Consider the following 6,000-nt stretch of genomic DNA (forward strand, 5'->3'; position numbering starts at 1 on the left):
TATAGTACCCTGCCACAGTACTACTGACACATATGCTAAGCGGGGGTCTAAGAAAAAGAATATCCTTCTCACAGCTGGACACTGATGAGGCACATACAGGAAGTCAGTTTTCTGTTCTGTGGTGTCAAAAAGACATGGCAGGATCAAACAAAAAGAATGGCTGCTGTAATGACCTTGAAATAGAGAGCGCTCTCATCATCCCGATACAGAGTGATGATCTGATGACAGTGGTAATAGCTTTTGAGGGGAAGTGTTGAATTGTCCTTAAAGGATTGACTTGGAACTGAAAACACCACCAAGAGGGCACACAATGGACTAAAGTTGCCAGCAGTTTGGCTTCATTCACTTTCTTAGAAGGCTTGAAGTTGAGAGTTTGGAGGTATAGTAATTCAGTGAGTTCAGTTGATGGGTCAATATATCCATCTTGTAACTGTGTTCATCCATTGGACACATTTGTAATAACTGGCATATATAGTATCCTTCCAAAGAACCCCTCCCTTTGATATTATGCATACCAGAGAGACAGTTAAATTGCTAGGCAAACTGTGGCCCTGTATTAAAACATACCAGTGAGGGGTACTAGAACTTGTCTGGGGCTTGAACTCTTTATTTCAGTGGGTTGGTAACAGTAGCAGACTGGCAATCTGGAGCATCGATGGGCCGGTCAATCTGTGGGCTGTGGGCCAGTGGATGGGACGTGATCTGTGGGCTTTGTGCAACCCTGCCTGCACCTCCTCGCCCCCCTGTTGGCTGAAAGTCCAGGACCGTTTTGTTGTCCCAGTCCATCCCTGGTTGGAAATATAACTTCTTATTGGAGCTTCTCTTAATGCTAGTTTCAAATCAAATCCATCCATTGTTTTACATGTGTTCAGTCGGCCAAACCAAGTCATAGAATTTCGTCACACACTTTCTAGACGTCATTTTGTGGCCGAAGCAAGTGGCCTGAAGCAAGTGGCCATACCAGTGACTGGATGTCCAATTCCAACTGAGGAGAAAGTTCAACAACTTTTCAGAGTTACAGCTATAATTGGTGGGTTTTCAGTATTCTCACATTCTCGACAGCTGCATTTCCCTAGGAGTGCATTTTAGATAGGGACTTCAATTTGACTTTCATCAAGATCAAATCAAATCAAATCAGAGCACCTATGTCACAGCAAAGCTATCGCTAGCTCTGCTTTTAATTAAATAATTCATCAATGGAACCAAACCTCTAATGGCTACTTAAATCCCAGCTAAAGTTACTGCAACCTGAGCCATTCAGTCAGTCACATGCTACACTGCAGTAGCCACAGAACTCACTTTTGGTTCCCAGGGTGTTTGCTCATTGTCATCCTCCATGTCCTTTTGACACTACAGATTGGCAGGTTTTCCTTCAGGGCACAAATGATGCCATCACCTTAATAAGGCTTTGGTTGCGGTGCCATTCCTACTGAACGGTGACTACGAGGGGAATAATGTGTGGATCATGTCCCTGTAGCCGAGTCGCCTCATTAAATGGCTGGAGTTGAGTGATTGGCTGCAGGGGGGGCTGCATTATTGATGAGAGACCAATGGCAGGGCCTGATTAATTGAAAATGTCCGCCACGCCAGGGGGTGAGAGGGAGAGATGTGTGGCGTCTGTGTGTGAACAGCCTAATCAGTTTGTCTCACAATTGTGCAGAGAGGGCATGCACACTCATGAACGTAGACCCAGAGCACAGTCACTCAGCCTCTTTCATAGCAGGAGACTACCACTATGGCATTACACCTCAGTGAATGCATTTGCATTTTAACAGTAATTATGGTCTAAATAGATATTAAATTCCATATTAAAGATATGATACGCTGGGGTATGAGGAATTTTATGAAAAAGGCTGATACTAGTAGCCTATATACTGTATCTATCTAAGATTGCAAGAATATTTTTTAAGAATACTTAGCTTAAAATATTTGACATGATAATTCATACAGCATATATATTGAATTTGGATGAGAGTGGGGATTTATGGCTGTTGTTACAGTGTGGAATGGACATTAGCATAAAGGAATAGGCGATGGTGTGTGGAGGGCCTGAGTGCATTGCTCATCTCCCCAGATGTTGGGCTCTTGCACCTGTGACGCACAGTAAGTAAATAAATGATGAAGCTGTCAAGAGATGAACCGCAGGACAAAGATGGATTAGCGAAAGCAATCAAAAGCTAACAAAGCCAACCAGGAGGTTAGAGCACTTCCACGATATTGTTGCGTTTTGAGAGCTTGTCAACATGCAAATATTTAGTTCATCCTCCACACTGAACTTCCATGAACAGTCATGGCTGCTCTGCCCAAAATTCTGACTGAAGTAGTTCCAGGGTATATTCATCACTAGTGATCTTGGCTACTTTCAATATTCTATGATTTATACTTGCCTAAATAATTGAGAAAAAAAACAGTTTCAAAGAGAACCAGACAGAATAGAATACGACATGACCTGAAAAGTTAAAAAGAAATCAAATAACTTTTCTTTTCATTTTTGCATTGACACCTAATTGTCTACCTGATAACGCATGCAGAAATAATGAGACTTTGTGATGAGAATGTGCTAATACAAGAATAACCCATACATACTTCTTATCTCCCATACCTAATATTATCACTTATAATACCAAACTATTCCAGAGCTGAGATGGTGTCCAGTTATTTACATGCACCAAGCAGAAAATCTGACTGTAAAACAGGTCAGTGAGCTTGGTCCATCTGTAATAAGTAGACCAATGAGAGTCCAGATAGATGTACACAAAGAGGTGCTCTGCACCATCCATCTCCCACACTGTCTCCTCATGCCTCTGAGTGTGGAATAATGAGTCCCCAAGCTGAGGCTCAGCCACACACTGTTTGCATTAATGTCCACAGGTTCAACTATGTAGCATTATTCATCACCTCTCTGGAGACGAATGAGAAAATAAACAGATAACAAGTTAGTCTTGTCGACAGTAACTGTTGCCTCACTGTGGGCAATGTTGTATACCAAGTAGCACACATCTTGGATACCGCAATCCTAAATCTTTTATCTATATTGCTACTGTATACTTAACTCTAACTTTTGCGTGGGGGTTGTCTGATTCAATTCTGATGAATTCAACCCTTGACAAGTAGCCACAGAAGGACTTGCCTCACTTAAGCACAAATTACCTCAGAAGTAGACATATCTGGAGGGCTGTGGTTTGGTTGAGTTTTTCTGCTCTGAAAAACTCAACCAAGTTTTGTATACCGCAGAGCATATCTGAGTGGACTGGATCATTTCTCATCAGACACGGAGCTCAGGGAGAACTGCATATTTGTATAATGTGGTGAGAGACACACATACAGAGTACATGACTTGTAGTACTCTTTCACTCTCACTCTCTCACTCTCTCTTTCCCTCTCTTCTTCTGTCTCTCTCTCTTCCTCTCATCCTCTCTCTCCCCCTCTCTCTTTTGTCCTTTGCTACTTTGTTTGCAAAAATCCATGTCCCAAATATTCCTCAATGGCTCACACTAAATCTGAATGAAGATGAATGGTGAGTGTACTTGACATGTCAGTCTTCCACACAGTAATGTCCATTAGTGGGCTCTTTTCTCATCTGGAGACCATTGATTGTAGACAATAACTTATTGCTCAGGAAATCAATCTGGATCCCTTTTAAGATTGTTGCAGATGTCTGGTGTTTGGCTGGTAATGGTGTTTACTCACCTGGGAACAGAATTGTCCTGTTAAATGAGAATTGTGTCCTTTCACTGATAATTCACTGAACTTAATTTGGCAACCCTTAAACATCAGTCAGCTGGATATAGGCAATCTATTTGTATATGTGTGTTGGTATGCCTTCTCTTTCTCAAGGACAACTAAGTGTTGACCAAATTAAATGAAAAACTGGTAATTTGCTCAGAAAAGACTGAGATGACAACTACTAACTGTCTATGTTGGCTTCAGTAGCAAAAAGAAAATATAGAAAAAAAGCTTTCATCCAGTTTAATTGTACACAGTCTTGTCTGCCGGGGGTAATGTCAATATCAACCCAGTCAGCAGTGTACTCCCTAATCGCCATGCCAACGTCATTCATCAGGCTTATTGGCAAGGACATGCAGGTTAATATTTTATGGGTGTAAAAAACTTAGGACCTATACAAATTCTCATGAGACAAGGATGCTATTTTAGAAGTGTTTATGCTGATCATGGAAGTGTTTCCAATACAGTAACTAATGTAAGATACACCTCACCTCAGAGGCACTGGTAAACACTGATTGACTTGGTAATCCATGTATCATGTGTGAGTAGGAAAGTTAATGCATATGCAGGAATGTTTACAGAAATGTCTCACACTTCTTGGCTGCCTCGTGTAAAACATTTAATGACAAAACCTCTCCTGTACTGAAAAGGGTCCAGTTTCATAGGATATTTGCGGTGCAATCAGAAGGCCTGTGGAGCCTCGCAAAAGACCTTAACCTAAATTAGAGAAGGATGAACATGAGCTTTGAAGGAGCTTACGCTTCAGTGGCAATCTTATTAACCATACATGGTTGGAGCATGTGCCCCTTGACACCAACTACATACTGTTTATCCATCTATTATGCCACAGTACATAGACTGTGTTAGCATTAGTATCTATGTTTATGCACTGACCTCTATCTGAATTTACCCAACTTTTATACACCTTATCTCTGGCTGATCCTCACCTTTGTATAATGGATACATGGGTGCTTAATGCTGTACACAGGTTGGTGTCCATTACCATCACTAAAGTACTGCTGCTATTAGCAAGAGGTTAAGGCAATGAGTGAAACATGTAATAGTGGAAACCTCCTCACAACAGCATCAAAGGGGAACATCGAACACAGGGGTAAGTGGCATTTATCTCTCAGAAGCATGTTCACTCAGAGGACTCCTTGCCCTTCCCCCCTTCCTGCATGGCCCGGGATGCAGTAGCAAAAGACAAGCAAGCAAAGTGCGTGGTCCGTCTCATCTCTGGCAGGCTTGATCACATGGTGCCATCGCCACTGCCTTTGTAGTCCTCCAGCAGTGTGGTGCCACAGAGATAAGAACCTCCAATCGATTCCCAATATAACCCCTAAGACATGCACACACCTTGGCATTCTCATCATACTGTAAGTCAAATTCTGCTTTCCCATGTGCCCATCCCACCTGTGTTGTTATCGTCGTTTGTTGTTATTTATGCAGTTTATTTCTTGATTGTCATCAGGAATGCTTTGCATTGTACACTGACATTTCTTTGAGGCTGCGGAAAAATGTCACTTCATTGTTGTTCATGCCTTGTTAAAGTTATCCTTGGCTTGGTGTTGCAATTCACTTGTAAGAGGTGGGCTGAACGTCACTTAGCTTATCTCTTCTATCAGTACCTTGAATATCTTTGTTTGATTCAGTGTTAGAAACTCCTCATGGAAAATATTGATCCATAAGCAGAAGGTAGGCCAATATGCACCATTATGTATGAACTGCTCAATAGATCATCATCCTACATTATGTATCCAAGCCATAGTAATGGATGGAGGAGCTGCCTATAATGACCCATTAAACGTCTCCTCCTGAATTTATAGACACCATTACATTGTCCAGAGCCATGCGTTTTGTAGATTAAATGTCATTACATTTCTCAAATAAAATAATTAACTCAGTACTGTCCGGCCATCCAATCTATAATTACTGTGGTTGAAGAAACCCAGGCCCTTGTTATGTTTTTATCAGGCCACAATATTGAATTGCTCAAGTTGTAATAAAAATTAAGCAATTAAGCAGTGCCAAATACGAGACGGGATTGGCAAGGCAGTCAAAAACAGAAAAATGACAATGCTGTGGATTGCTCATTTGCAATGGAGATTAATTTGTGGAGCTAAACAATGGGATTATTGGAATCAAATTCTGACCCGATGAATAAAACATGATAAGCTTTGAAATAACGACGGGAGGGAAGCAGGCAAAATAAATGTTCATGATTCCAGAAATGAATGCTTATTATTATTTTGAATACCCTTCAAAAAGATGTTG

The sequence above is a fragment of the Argentina silus genome (assembly GCF_951799395.1).
Source record: "Argentina silus genome assembly, chromosome: 1".
Taxonomy (NCBI): Eukaryota; Metazoa; Chordata; class Actinopteri; order Argentiniformes; family Argentinidae; genus Argentina; species Argentina silus.